Raw genomic sequence first — 15,481 nt, forward strand, 5'->3', positions numbered from 1 at the left:
GTTCTAATGGTTTTAAATCTAGCTAGCTAGCTTAACAAAGACTTTAAGGCAAGTTGATTCACTAAAGATATATAATCTCTTTTTTACCTTAATTAGAATCTCTTTACAAACATATCATGTGCCTTTCTATTTTTGAAAACGTTGATCGATTCCAATCATTTTACTATCTTAAAGTTGATAGCATATCAAAAATCTTAAGATTTTTAATGTTGCAAGTAAGTACTGAGTAAATAATTGCTTCTTACCAAATGAATTATCCCAAGATAGTCATCTCAAAAATCTTAGATTTCTATTGAATGTTTTATTTTGCAAGAAGAATGTTTGAATCTTAGGCATCGTCCGTTTATCGAAGAATTATGATCATTAGTAAAGTTGATTTATTGAGATTACATACTTTTTTTTTCCCAAATTACATACTTTTTTAATTTATGAAAATAACGTGTTTCACTATGTTTTTCATATTCAAATAGTTCAAGTGCCTCAATTAGCCATAAAAAAAAAACATAAAAACAAAAAACAAAATTCATTTGTCGAAAAAAAAAGATTATCATGTATACTAAGACTCTTATAGAATCTCGGCAAGCTTCGACACTACTCATGACTAAATGCATCTTTGTTATATTTTTAAATGATTTAGAAGAAATTAATTGATTATTAATTTTATTTTTTGATAATAAATTGACTTATTATTCATAAGAGAATTAGTGTAAACGATTATTGTTTTCGTTTAAGTAAACTTATCTGAGGTTGCCATGTGAGTAAATGGATACTCTGAAATCTAATTTGGGATACGAATATGAACTTTCTTGAACTCGTTAAATTAGGTGAACTATGCTCGATCGTAAGATTCTTCTCTATTAGTTTATTTAAATCTCCAAATATTCTTTTACCATTGCTTAAGACAATTACAGAACAAAACTTAAAATGCTTTTATTAGCTTTGTGAAATGACAAACACGTCATATTAGTATTACCTATATAGGGAATCATTCGTATTAGTTTGTTTTAGGATAAGCATAAAGTTAAAAAAAAAGAAGTTGAATTAATAAGCAAAGGCAACTAAGTAACATGTGAGGCTGACTTCGAAAAGCAGTGCGAGTAGAGGAGAGCCAGAAGGCAAGTGTATTGTGGAATATCTCATCATGCACTGATGCACATGAGAATGAGCTAATTCATTATTTATTACTTTTGTTGACAATTAAATATAACCATGTTTGTAAAGTTACATCTATACATGTTGTCTTACTCCTTGTCTAGATACAACGTATTTTGATTAATAATGTAAAAAAAACATCTTAATTATGTCTATATATCCTCATAATTGTGTGCTACAATTTTATGGTGAATGAATATATTGAAATTTTAAGAGTCAGGTATTGTATTATTCCGTAAATTTGTACGTATGTATTTATATGTTTTTGTTGTTATATATATGTCTCTATACGTTTTTGTCACTATTAGAAGAACCGTATCGCATTTCTTCCGCAATTGTTTCATATGTTTCGTTACTATTGTATCTCTAAAATTTATGGTGAAAACATGACATCTAGAGAAAGGTTCAAAACGAATATAGTATTGAATTTTATGATGCATAAACATTGCTTGTGAGCCCTTAGATTGTGTTCTTCCTGTTTAAGTAAAATGCCTAGATTTGAGACAACATTTCTGTAAAAGCAATTAGCTGAAACAAAGCACAAAGACGAAAGAGAATAAAACTATATCATGTGCGCAATGCATCATGAACATCTGATTTTTATATGTAAATATTTATTTTTCCCCATAGAATAAAGAGTTTTCTTTTATTTAATTTCTGTGGCAGATAGAGAAGATGAGAGGAGGTATAAGCCAAAATAACCAAAAAGCAAATTATTTTGGGAACAAAAAAGAAGACACACGTGTCTTTTGTCTTATGACCAACTTAATATTCTGGGGTTTTTTTTTTCTGCAATCATTTTAATTAAACATAAAACTTGCACTATATATATAATATTCGTAATTGTATTTGATTTAGTGCTGTATAGTTCAGTTGGTTTATTTTCTATTCTGTAAATGGAGTTCGTAATACGGTATTTTGTAATCATACTAAGTAGATAGCCAAATTGTGAGAGTTAATTAGCTGAATAACTATTTTCTTTGGTTTAATCTCAAGAAAATTAAAATATGAACAATCAAAAGTTCTAGATTTGCAGTGTTAGCACCTGAATGTTGTAATGTTTATTGACGAATGAATTTTAACAAAAAGAATAAGAAATTATTAGAATTCAGAATACAATCAATGCACTTTCCAAATTCGTTTTAGAATAATTTCGATAGATAAAAACAAAATATTCTAAAGAAAAAAATGTTAATAAAAAAATTTTAAATAGAGTGGGACAGCATACATTTGTCAGACAGGAATCTAAAGACAACCAATAACGTAAACTGAAAGTGACACGTCTCTCCAGCAACACGGTACCACGTGTCATTCATTTGTGGTTACTTCCTGTGTTATTTGATGGTACCTCCTCTCTCCCATTCATTCATTCTAACATTTTCTTAAATATTAATGGAGAAGTGATTTATAAATTCATATAAAATTATAAATTATAAAAATCAAAATACATAGATTTTGAAATAACATGTTGATACCTTCTATTTATACTTTCAAATCCATTTAAAATATAATGTAAATTTTAAAATAAAAAAAAATTATTAAATAAATAACATGAGATTTTAACAAATATTTGTAGATCATATAACCAATAACACATAATTTTGATAAGTAATTTAAAATCAATGATTAAATAACATATGATTTTTTTTTTATTTCTAATTCTATTAAAATCATAGAACCAATAACCTCCTCTTAATTTGCATATGATACAAGAAAAATTTAATAATAATTATTAAACAATAATTAATTTTTGAAACAATATGAGTGTTCTTAATTGTGATTAGATAGTACTAAATTTTTTTAAGTAAGTATATTGGTTCTGATTGATAACACTACATAACTGCTTAATGACATAAGTTGCAAAATGAAAACTTGTGGAATAAAAACTTACATAATGAAAAACTTGCAGAATGAAAAGTCACATAATGAAAAATCTGTTGATTGGATACATTTTAGGAGATAACAAAATATAGTATTATGTGACCAATATATACTTAATATAAATAAACAAAATAATGTTTTAAGTAATTTTCGTATATACTTTAAGTAATATTTGATAATGAAATATAGAATTATTAAAAATATACTAAAATTCTTAAAAAGTCGTGAAAGCTTTAAATATTATTCAAAAAAATGGTACAACTTTTTTTAAAACAATGATTTTATTACTTTGACAATTTCTAATATTTTGTATGAGTAAAATTATAAATTCATTATCTCATTAACATCGCAAATTATGTGTTATTAATATAGAATTGTTAAAAATATACTAAAATTGTGAAAAAGTTGTGAAAGTTTTAAATATTATTCAAAAAATGTACAACTTTTTTTTTAAACAATGATTTTCTTACTTTTACAATTGCTAATATTTTGTATGAGTAAAATTATAAATTCATTATCTCATTAACATCACAAATTATGTGTTATTATAGTGTTGATTGTTTAATATTTATATATACTAGATAAGGGCCCGCACGATGTGTGGGTTTAAAAATTGTTGAAAAAATAAATCCTAAACCTTAAACAATTTTTTGAAAATATATAAAGAAAATTTATTTCCTAAAGTAAATATATAAATAATTTAAGTTAGAGAATATTTGTATTTACCTTCATACATTTATTTATATTTATATATTTTTAATATATTATAACAATTATTACAATACTCTAAAGCTAAATTATATCCACCTAAAACTTTTGCCAAATACTTATCATTACAAATATTATTATTGTTAATTTTCAAAAACATTTCACAACTTATTCACAAAATATTTTACATGCAACAAATTTATCAAAGCAACATCTAATAAGTAACCACGTATAATTTTACTCTATGTCTTACCATTAAAAATATGTTCTTACACCCAAAATTATTTTATTGTTAAATTATGCTCTTTATCACCACCTATAAAATGTCTTCTAAACAAATTAAACAAATTTTTATGTTGCTAGACTTTTATTTTGGCATAATTATAGATCTTATAATTACTAAAATTGTTTTGTGACATAATTTCTTTAACCATGAAGTTTTTTTTACTCCAAAGATATTTTGGATGAATAACTGGTGAAAATTATCTACTCGGTTACAATGATTTTATGACTAACCCAATAAAAGTTGAAAAATTGAAAGAAAGTTAATATAATATAATAAAAATAAAAATTTGAAAATTATAATCAGGATGGTATATACAAGTCTTAGATAGTTCATATATACAAAATAGAAACTTTATATACAATCCAAAACATGACATATATTATAATCACGTTAAGGATCAACGACCTATTTACTCTTCAGAAGTATACAATTGTACCAAAACAACTTAAAGCTATGACCTCGTCTCAAATATTTTCGAATTATAAATTCTCAACTTATTTTTACCCGAATCAAAAGTTATTATATATTTCTCCATATACCTGGTTTAAACGGTTTACGAACCTAATCTGATAGAAAACCACATAAATCTGGTTTGAAACCAATTTTAAAATAGTATACCGTTCCAACTTCCCAAATTTGAAACCGCTTCTCAATTACTCGATCAAGCAGCTATTGTTTCATTACCGGAATCATCAATATTATTCAGAAAAGACAACTCTAAATTTTGACCAAAAACATCAACTACCGACTTATCTTCCAAACTTATAATGCTACAAACTGTAGAATCACTTTTGGAACCCCCATCAGTGTCTCCATCCTCGATTAAATTAGCGGGCATTATATACTTCGATTTCATTTCATTGCATCTTATAGCTTCCATTGAAAACCCCGCACGAATCAAAGACCCACACAATAGAATGACAAAATTATATCAGAAAAAATCAAAGATCAAAGCTTTCGATATAAACATGCAATGTTATGTAGATATAATGTTATTTTCTTAATTAGCTGTCCTATTATGTTTCAAGAAAAAAAGAATTCTTTTGACATAACTTATGTTATTCTTTTTATATTTATTATTCACTCTTTATTTATTAATAATAATATACATGCTTAGTGAATTACTTTTTTGTTTATACATGTCAAAATCTTATTGAGAAAACACGTATAATATAAGTAACGTACAATGGAAAATAGATTAGTTTTGCTAATTTTCCTTTTTGATTTATAATTTTTTTTAGATATATATATATATATATATATATGTAAATTTTATTTAGATTTAATGTTATTTTTTTAATTAGCTGTTTTGAAAAATAATAATTTTTTAACACGTGTCAACATCTCATTAGTGTACTTGACACGTGTCAAAATCTTGTTAATGGCTAATCTGAAAACCCAACTTTATATAATAAAATTTTTAATTTAATAAAAATATTAGTTCAGACTTCAATTCAAGCTTTTTTCCTAACTGCCAATCAGAGTTCTTCATAATCTTCGTTTTCTTCGCATGTGCCTTCACAAATCTTGTTGCAATACTCAGTGTCTGAAATTGGCTAACCATAGAGACATAAAATTTATTACGCCATTATGGACTACTAAATAATAAGATTTCAGGTAGACCTAGCCGCTTCTCTCCCTAACACAACTCCCGATGATCCTCTCTCCAGCGGCGTCGGTTCCGATCGGCGCCGCTGGGAAGCTGTTACTTCTCTTTTGTCCTTTTTCTCTGCTTCTTAAGTCTAGATTTTGTCTGTTTCAACGGTGAGCGTATCGGAAGTTCACCGCGACTTCTCTCAATAATTCGGGCCATGCTTCAGCTTCACCGCATTCCCCTCCCTCCGTCTCTACTAGTGGTTTCTCTCAGTGAGGTGATTCTCATGAGTCTCCAGCCCTCAACGCCAAATCCGAGACCCCAGACCGCCCTTGTAGTCTTGTTCATCGTCTTTGTCACATCTTCCCCTCGAAGTCAACCTTGTCATCACTCTGTTCCTCGGATCCAGATCCACTCACCAAGTGTTTTGCTTGGTTGCAGTTGGACAGGAGCTCTGTGTTGATGCTGGATTTGTGTAAGATTTTGATAAGAGCCCGAGACCTAATTTCTGTTCTTCATCGATTCAGGTTTGTTCCAAAGCTTCTCTCGTCTTCCCGTAGCATATCATTGTGTCGATTCATAGACTCAACTGTCCGAAGATTGCAGTTGAAATATAATCAATCATTGATGCTCTGTTGTTGCGAAGTTGCATTGAGAACCCTGCCTTTAGAATTGTTTAAGGTCTTCACCTTTTATTGCCAAAGATTGATGAGGACCAGCATTATGACCCCGCCTCTACTGAGTTGCGGTGGTTACCGGTTCCTCTTGGATCTAACCTCTCTGTTTCAGCTGCCCCCGAAAATATCTCAAGTGTACCTCTGCATTAGCTGTGCTGAAACTGGAAGTTCTAGGAAGATCGACATTATGATCTTCTCTTCAAGAAGAGAAGGTTACCGACACCTTCCCACTCTTCTTCCCACACCTTCCCTACGCTCCAAACCTTGTCAAGATCATATCAACAAAGTCAGGAAGTGTCCTTCCCCTTATCAAAGCTTGAAGAGTCTCGGCATTATGACCTTAGCTCCATGGAGTGTGGTTACCGAAACCTTCTCAAACAAACCATGCCCGACCTTAACCCCACATCCACCATGTCCCTTGCCACTGAGCAGATTAAACCCTCTTGTCTCTCGGCTACGTAAGTCCTCCCAACGTCCCAATTTCTTAATGATAAGGACCATCTACCACACTCCCACTGTTTCAGCGAATGTGGCGTTGACTCACCTAGAGTTAGATTGTGGTTTGTTGCTCCTCTGCTCAAATCTCCAATACCTCTTGGATATGATTGTCGACTTCTTTACCTTTATCTCTGTTGCTTATGTTTCTTTATCAAGCTCTGCTTTGAACTCTTTCACCCTTTGTAATGCTATCTTGCTAATTTGAATGAAAGTAAGATCTTGTTTGTCAAAAAAAAAGAAAAAATAAAGACATAAAATTTATTATTATTATTTTTTTTGTGCATACAAAGACATAAAATTTAATGTGTTAGGTTATATAGTATAATTATACGAACAAATATGGATGGCACATAGTATATTTATTTTACCATGTAGTGGTTGAGAATCTTTGTAACAGTGAAACTTTGATATGGATGACACCTAGTATATTTATCTTACTTGTTTTTTAAAAATATAATAAGATTACAATGATCTTATGTTTTGTTTTACGAAGCTTGAAAACTGTGACTTATGATCGTTAAAATTGACATGTGTCACGATCTGATGAGTTACTAACTTTGATATTTAATCGTTAAAATTGACACATGTCACGATTTGGTGAGTTTTTAACTTTGATCTCTCATCGTTAAAACTAACACGTGTCACGATCTGATGAGTTACTAACTTTGCTATTTAATCGTTAAAATTGACACGTGTCACGATCTGGTGAATTTTTAACTTTGATCTCCAATCGTTAAAACTACTATGTGTAACGATCTGGTGAGTTACTAACTTTGAAAACCAAAGTTTATATAATAAGGTATATATATATATATATATATATAAATAAAAAGCTTAAATCTTCCTAAGTGTTCATTATATTTTTTAGCTATTACATCAACTAGTTTTGGTATTTTGATTTCAGAATGCACCAAAAATCATGAAAAGCTCTAGAGATGATACTTCTTTCATATGTGTGACTAAAAGTATCGTAGAATCAGTTCACATTTCTTCATCACCATTCAAAATAATACTCACAATTTCTTATAAAGTTCAAAGTTATCAATATATGCATCAGCTTCTTTTCTACAAATTATTAAACTATGAGCATTTGTATTACATGAGATCACTAATCATAACACCAAGTTCATTACTAACGCTTTCACATGAATTTATCTAAATTTATTATCTTGCATTTATTCAATGAGTTTTGCACCATTAGGACTCTAGATTGATCATATCCTCTGAACTGATTTCACCTAAATCAGTTTGTTCTCACTCATATTATTCAAATAACGTTAAGAAAGTGTTATCTTACTTCGTGGTAACTTGCTCTCTGGTGTTTGATGGTTTCATGGTACATTCTTCCCCAAAATTCTTAGGTACTTACAGAAAGAGTTGCATATAATACTCAATAACTTGGCAAATATTCAAACCTAGCTTTTTTTTGGGGTTCGATATGGACCAATGTGAATTTTCAAGATTTGATTAAGATAGTACTAGAATACAACTGAGCATGTGGTATAGCTGGAATTTCAGAATGATAGATCGGTCTATATATAAGCATTGGAAGTTGATGGTAAATTACGTGTTTATCGTGGTGTGATTGTAATTGCTTGGATGTTCTTTTAAACAATTTCAGAAACGACTCTGTATGAAGCAACGGTGTTTTAACACTTTATTGTTGAAAGCTTTAAAAACCAGTACCAAAATTGAAGTATGATCCAAAGGTCAAGTAACAGCAAACTCCTTAGAACCATCAAAGAGATCTGATTCATTGAGAAAAACATGCATCAATCTTCGTCACTCAGACAACAGTTACCGGTAAACAATACAGAGTTTAGCCGAAAAGGCTTCCTAGAACAGAATCTTGAATTTCGAGTTTTCTTGAGTAAAGTTTCCCTAAAACAATTCAGCGACCTACACTACTTAGCTAAGCACACTCCCACAATTGTTATCAAGATCAAAGACCACATAAGTACCACAAGCATCAAATTGCATTTTTATATCAGAGACAGCATCACATCATTCAGACAGTCTAACTAAACGTCCGCGGAGTTAAACGTCAAGTCAGAGTAACAAGAACTATAGTGTCCCCAAAAGATACCGTATAACTGTTAACAGATCAAAGACCAATTACGAGTAACACAAGAACTACAATATCTTCAAACGAGCAAAGACCGTATACTTCATCCTAACATATCAAATTGCAATTTCAACATAGAAACAAGCATAACGTGATTCAGACACGAGTAAAGCTCAGTCTCCAACTAAATAGCCCGATTTCAAATATTCTAAGACAAAGAGACGGTATAGTTAGTTGCAAGTATACTTCATAATACCAGATCAAATAAAGATCAAATAAGATTTCACCATAAGCATCAACTTGCAATTTCAACACAGAGAGACAGCATAAATGGGAATTCAGACAAGAGTCAAAGCTCAGATCTAAATGACCCAAATTTCAAAACATAAAAAAGTCTACAATATGGCTCAATAGACAAACCAAAGGATTATAATCACTTCTTAGCAGCTGCTTTGCCTCCAGCTCCACCACCAGAACTCGCACCTGCAGCTTGAGCAGCTTTCTTAGCCGCCTTCTCTTGCAATGCTTTCCCATCTCTGAATTCATTTTCATTACACAACAAACCACCACACAGATCAGAGCAATTCAACTACAAAAAAAAACCCCTTTCCTCAGAGATTCATTATTATTACCTTTCACGACGTTGCTCAGGGGTCAGACCATCGTCAGCGTTCTTACCCTTACCACCAGCACGAGCCGCGGCTCTTTCACGGTCACGCTCTCTCTGACTTCCACGTGGCGATTCCGCATCAGAAGCTTGAATTAAAGAAAACAACAAAACTTTGCTCTAATCAAATTCAGAATCATAAGCAAGATTCGAGGAAAGAGTCAACAAGATCTAGTCTTTATATAAAAGAATAGAGAATCAAAAGGGGGCAATCTAGAAACCCTAAAATTGAGAACTTTTTTCAACCCCTACAAAAAGATTCGTAGATCGGAGCGAGAAACTAAAAACAGATTGAGGAATCGAAAGGATATGAGTCATGGTTGAAACGGTGGCGATCCGGAGAGACTTGTAAATGTAAAGTCAACAATGCCCGAAGAAACGCAATGCAGAGGATTTGAGAAAAAACATTGGATTCTCTTTTATATATTTGCGCGGATTTGTGTTAAAGTCAGACTTTGTCGTGCGCCTCTCCTTTAACATATTCTCTAATTTCTCGATTATATAAATTCCTTTTTATATATATATATATATATATATATATTCTTCTCAAGTTATTTAATAAGTATAATACTTTTTTTTTTACTAACTTGAGATTTCTAATGATAAAATTTTTAATACAAATTTCTAATTTCTTTTTAGGTTTTTCTTTTAAATATAATATCAAATCACATTTCAAAGAAAAAAAATTATATTACCAGATTTTTAGATTTAAGATGAAAGTAAAGTAAAAAGGCAATAGCACTAATTGAAGTTTTCTTCTAAAACTAGCACATACTCTCGAAATTTCCCAAAACAAGCATTTACTAATTAATTGACATAATTTCTCTGTTTCATGTCGTCTCTTTTATCTAACCTTTCACTTGAAAGATCTAAAATGGAGACAGCCCCAATTCTTGTGTTCTCACTGGAGATTACTCAATTCTCTCATTGCTGCTTCTCACAAGCTCCTCCTTTGCCCCCTTGTCCCCTTGCAGGGGATTGTGTTCTTCTCCCCTGCAATTTTGTCATTTTGGTTAAATCTACTATTTAACAATGTGGATTTGATAAAATCTCTTGAAATTGTGCTTCAAGGTCGAATTAAAGAGAGGCTAACAGTGTTGAACCATTGGTGGCAGCGCTGTTGGGTACAAAACCGTGATGCGTCGAAGGTCATAGTGGTTTGCCGGCACCGGCGCTGGTCATGACGACATTAAAAGAGCTGTAGAGAGATAAGAAGAAGGTGAAGAACATTAAGCATAATGTTTGATGATGTGATTGAGATTGCTAGGATCATGAGGCCTAGATCTAATGCTAAGGAACTGAGTGTTTTTTAGTGAGAGAGATCTTGGGGACTTGTGTTTCTGTTGGGTGTACTATGAATGGTAAAGATCCAAAGGATATTCAACAAGAGATTCAAGATGGTGAAGTTGAAGTTCCTGAGAATTGAGATGAGGTTTGCTTGTTTTTACTTCTTCTATTTGAGGTTTTAGTTTCTTCTTCTCCTTTCTATGTTTTATATTTTAGAGAACAACAACGAGTTAACTCAATCTTGGATAGTTATTGCAACTTTTTTATTTATTTATCCACTCCCATGTTTATGCTAATTTTGATTCTTATACAATATGATTAAACTTGTCATAGAATCTGAATATGTGTTCTCATATGTTTGTCTGTTTAGTTGAGAGTTTGTGTTGAGAATTAGAGAGAGGCTTTATATATTATCGATATTGTTTAGGAGATTAAAGAATGGATGGTTTTGTTGATACATTATCGAAACGTCATCATTTTTTGATGATTGTCATACGCTTTTAGCAGAAGGTCCTTCACTGGTCTTATAGGTACGTCACTTAAGCTTTTATGTTGTTACATGAATGCTCAGAGTCTACTGGTCTGATTGTTTCTTGAAGAAGCTTCAATCTTAGAGCTGTCCCATCCATTTAAGCTAGACAGATTTGGAATGGTTCTATGAGAATGGTAACTGCTAGTGTTACTATTAGAGGTCTAAACCCATATTACTTTGGAATTTTATTCATATGTTAATATCATAGTTTCTCACAAAAATATTGATTGAATTAAGCCTTGTCTAAAATTCAGGAAGCATTGTTGAAAATTTAGGAAGTGATCCGTAAATATTAGGAAGACCTTCCTAAACGACTTTTTTTAACAGATTCTACCGAGGTGACTATTCCTCTTAGAACCATTCCTAAACGTAAAAAAAAAGGAGAGACTTTTTTAACAGATTCTCTTGGAGCCATGGATGTGCCTAGCTCTTGGGATGCTTTATGGAAACAGGTTCATTAATCTTTCAATTTAAATAACACGTTTATGAAACTGGTAGCGTCTGAAATCTTTCTTAAAACTTGGGTTTTCAGGTTTTGCCTTTTGGATTTGATTCAAATTAGGGAATTTATCTTTTATATTGGATATAATTGAGATGTGATCGCCTTCTTATACTTTAAACGAATCTGTCTTTGTGTAGTTTTCATGTGAATCCCACATGATAAAAAGATTGAAGTTCAGCTCGATGAGCAAATGCATTCTTATCATAGACTTGTTTCCACAAAAGCTTTAAGAAAGTTAGATGGTACAGAGAGTGATCTTGAAGCTGGGATTAACTTACTTCTTAGGCAACTAAAACAAGTGAACGCCCAGATGCAAGCATGGGTGTCTTCAGCTAGATCAGAAATGGTCTCACATACTTTAACTTGACATCAAGAGCTCATTCATGATTTGACACAAGTACATCCTCCGTCATTGCATTTTAATACACAGGTACCGTGAAGGAGGATATTCTGGTTCTCATCATCACCATTTTTGAGATTTCTGAATTTTTAGTAAAACCTTCCTAAATTTCAAGGATGCTTTCCTAAATGTTATGAATTTTTGAGAAATGAATTTTTGGATTTTTTTTTTGTCTTAATATATCACAGATTACTCCATTTATTGAGTAAATATTTGATTTTATTTTTGTGAACATGCTGAATAAGAGTAATATATATATATATATATATATATAAGAGTAATAAGTTTGTGTCTTCTAAATATTTTATGAAGGTCATCCTGAGATTTAAGGTGTCATTCCTAAATATTATCAAATCTTTCCTAAATTTATATGAATCTGTTTCTAAAACTCTTTTTGGTGGTTTGGTTCAATATGTGAAAGATTACTCTATTAGTGAGGGGTAATAAGTTCATTTTTGTGCATATCTAGGTGTTTACCAATAGCAGGCTTTTTATGAAGGTGGAATTTAAGAAATATTTCCTAAATTTCATAGAATCATTCCTGAAATTTCAATGAATGATTGATGTTGGATGATGATTTTTAAAGTTACAAGAACACGAGAAGAGATTATGCGAGCTATCAACAAAACTTTGAATTGAGCAAGAGATCATCTATGAATAATGATTTTATTATAAAAAAAAATCATAAAACAAGAAAACGTTCAACATAAAAACTCAGCATTACTACAAAAAAATTGAAAAACATAAAGGAGAAATATACATACACTTGCTTTAATACTACTAAGGGTTATGATTTATCAAAACTATTTTTATAAAATCTTTTAATGAAAAGTTTGCCTTACTAGTACAATACTCAAAGTCTTGGTTTCAAATCTTTGTGGGGGCGTGGATGGTATGTTTTCTTTGTTTTTTTTCCCTTTCTCATGAAAGCCTTCCTGAAATTCGAGACATCCTTCCTGAATGTTTGAGTGTTGTTGCAACTCCAGTTTTTTCTGACCAAATCCGCATCTCTACAAAGTTACCACCTGAATTACCAATGTTACCACAATAATAAGAGCCAAAAACATAATGTTTGCATTAGATGCATTGATCTTGAGCACAATAAAGTTGTAATCCACAACTAGTGCAATACTACTACTAGTCTACCTTGTAATCAGAAGCTAACTTATACAAAATCAGAATTTCAAACTAGATCCAAATCAATTTGAGTTATTCCTACCAGTTAAGCCAATAAGAATGACAAAACCTTTCATCTCAAGTTTCTCTAAATTATCATGGAATGAACATAAAAACAGCTTCAATTATGACTATAGAAAAACAAAAGTAGAGACACATAAAAAGGTAATATGCAAAAGGTGCTAAAATGGAGACATACGACACAACAAACAAACTCAAAGCACCGATTCTTACCAATTGGAATCTTGTTTCAATCTTTCTAAAATATTCATGAAATGAGTAATAAAAATGTACAATAAACAATTAAAACCTTATTCCCAACATATTCAAAGCGTCGATTCTTACCAACACTCAATTTTGGAGAGATTAATGTATCCCCAATTTTACAAAGGACACACAACGAGAAGTTTTCACAAATTAATCACACCCTTCAATCACAAAAAGCAAAATCCCCAACAACCACAATCGTGAGCATCAAAGACTAGCTTACCTTCATCTAGCTTTCAAATCTCTCTTTCTTCTTTGTCTTTTTTTTTTCTTCTTTATTTTTAATTGAATCTTACAAATCTCTATTTTCTCCGGCGAAACAATGATATACCAGTGACGAGACAGCAATTACATGAATCCGATGAGGCGATGAGAGAAACGACGAGGCGACGAAAGTTCCTCGAGAACGAGATCGATTTTTGTTTTGAGAAAGGATGAAGAAGAAGTGCCAAACGGTTGTGTTTTGAGGAAGGAAGAATTATTTCTCTATTTTACTTAATTTAGATTTATATATAAACGTGCTATTAGTGGAACTTTAGAAATGTGATGCTAGATTTGGAAGAAAAACATATTTTAGTGTTATTTTTGTTAATTGTCCAAAAGGCAAAGCATACAGATTTAAAATAGATTTTAACTTTTAGATTTAATCGGAAATTTTATTAAAATATTTTTTCAAATATCACTTTTGAAAAAAACAATTCTAAAACTTTATTAATAATATCACTAAAAATATGATATTTACCCAATTATGTAAATAAAATTATTTTTCTGGAGTATTTTAATGTTTTGTTTAACAAAAAAACTAGATTATGATCCGTGCTAGAGCACGAATTGAAATTTCTTTCATTTATATTATAATTTTAGAATAAAATATAATTTATATGATTGTTTTTAAAATTTTTTTTGGATAAAACATTATGCAATAAAATCATATGCTAAATATGATAGTCATATTTTTCTCTGGTTTGATGCGATTTAGTTAATGAAAACCTAGGACTCGAGTATATAAAGGGAGAAATCGACGCCGCTTATTATTTTAGCCACTTTTATTATCTTTTCTAAAAGAAGAAAAAGAGGAAAAAATATTCAAAAAGCTCTTAAGAGGTTTCTGTGAGTTTCAAAGAAGTCAGTTTTTGGTGTTCTTGGAGCATGGAGAAGGAGATTTGAGCGTGGGTGTTGAGTAGGGATAGTGGGAAATCTTGATTCTCGCTGTTCTTCATTAGATCTGCTTGTTTTAGAGATGAGTGCGGGACCATGACTTATCTAAGCGATTAGATGTGTGTTTTTGGGTGTTGATTGCTTATGTGGTTGTTTGTGAGTGTTCGCCTTGAGTTTGGTGGTCTTTGGATGATGTATTCGGCATCACAAAGCCAAGAGAAGTCGGTGGAAATCGTGTTCGGCGATGCTTCACGCAACTGCATCGATCGATACAAGGTGTGCGTCGGTCGATGCAATTAGGAATTTTGGAGAAGATGTGTGGTTGCGTCGATCAATGCAAGGAGTGTATCAGTTGATGCAGCTAGGGTCATAATCTAGTTTTTGTCAATTGCCCAAAAGGCAAAACATACAGATTTAAAATAGAATTTAACTTTTAGATTTAATCGGAAATTTTCTTAAAATGTTTTTTCAAATATCACTTTTGAAAAAAACAATTCTAAAATTTTATTAATAATATCACTAAAAATATGATATTTACCCAATTATGTAAATAAAATTATTTTTCTGGAGTATTTTAATTTTTTGTTTAACAAAAAAACTAGATTATGATCCGTGCTAGAGCACAAGTTGA

General features: G+C 31.0%; 2 long non-coding RNA genes across 3 annotated transcripts; both read right to left on the bottom strand.

Moving 5' to 3' along the window:
• Positions 1-9,091: 9,091 nt before the first annotated feature.
• LOC104723834 (uncharacterized) lies at positions 9,092-10,031 on the bottom strand. Of its 2 annotated transcripts, none has more exons than XR_757424.3 (3): positions 9,840-10,031; positions 9,494-9,596; positions 9,092-9,397 (listed from the first exon to the last, which is right to left on the bottom strand). It is a non-coding gene; the product is annotated as an uncharacterized LOC104723834 (long non-coding RNA). The 2 variants fall into 2 exon arrangements; XR_015571693.1 differs by lacking the exon at positions 9,840-10,031 and adding an exon at positions 9,781-9,799 and having other exon boundaries at positions 9,256-9,397; positions 9,494-9,617.
• Positions 10,032-12,901: 2,870 nt separating this feature from the next.
• LOC147934204 (uncharacterized) lies at positions 12,902-14,180 on the bottom strand. The gene is made up of 2 exons (XR_015571046.1): positions 13,916-14,180; positions 12,902-13,274 (listed from the first exon to the last, which is right to left on the bottom strand). It is a non-coding gene; the product is annotated as an uncharacterized LOC147934204 (long non-coding RNA).
• Positions 14,181-15,481: the final 1,301 nt, after the last annotated feature.

Source organism: Camelina sativa, chromosome 11 (genome assembly GCF_030686135.1).
Source record: "Camelina sativa cultivar CO46 ecotype springtype chromosome 11, ASM3068613v1".
NCBI classification, from domain to species: domain Eukaryota; kingdom Viridiplantae; phylum Streptophyta; class Magnoliopsida; order Brassicales; family Brassicaceae; genus Camelina; species Camelina sativa.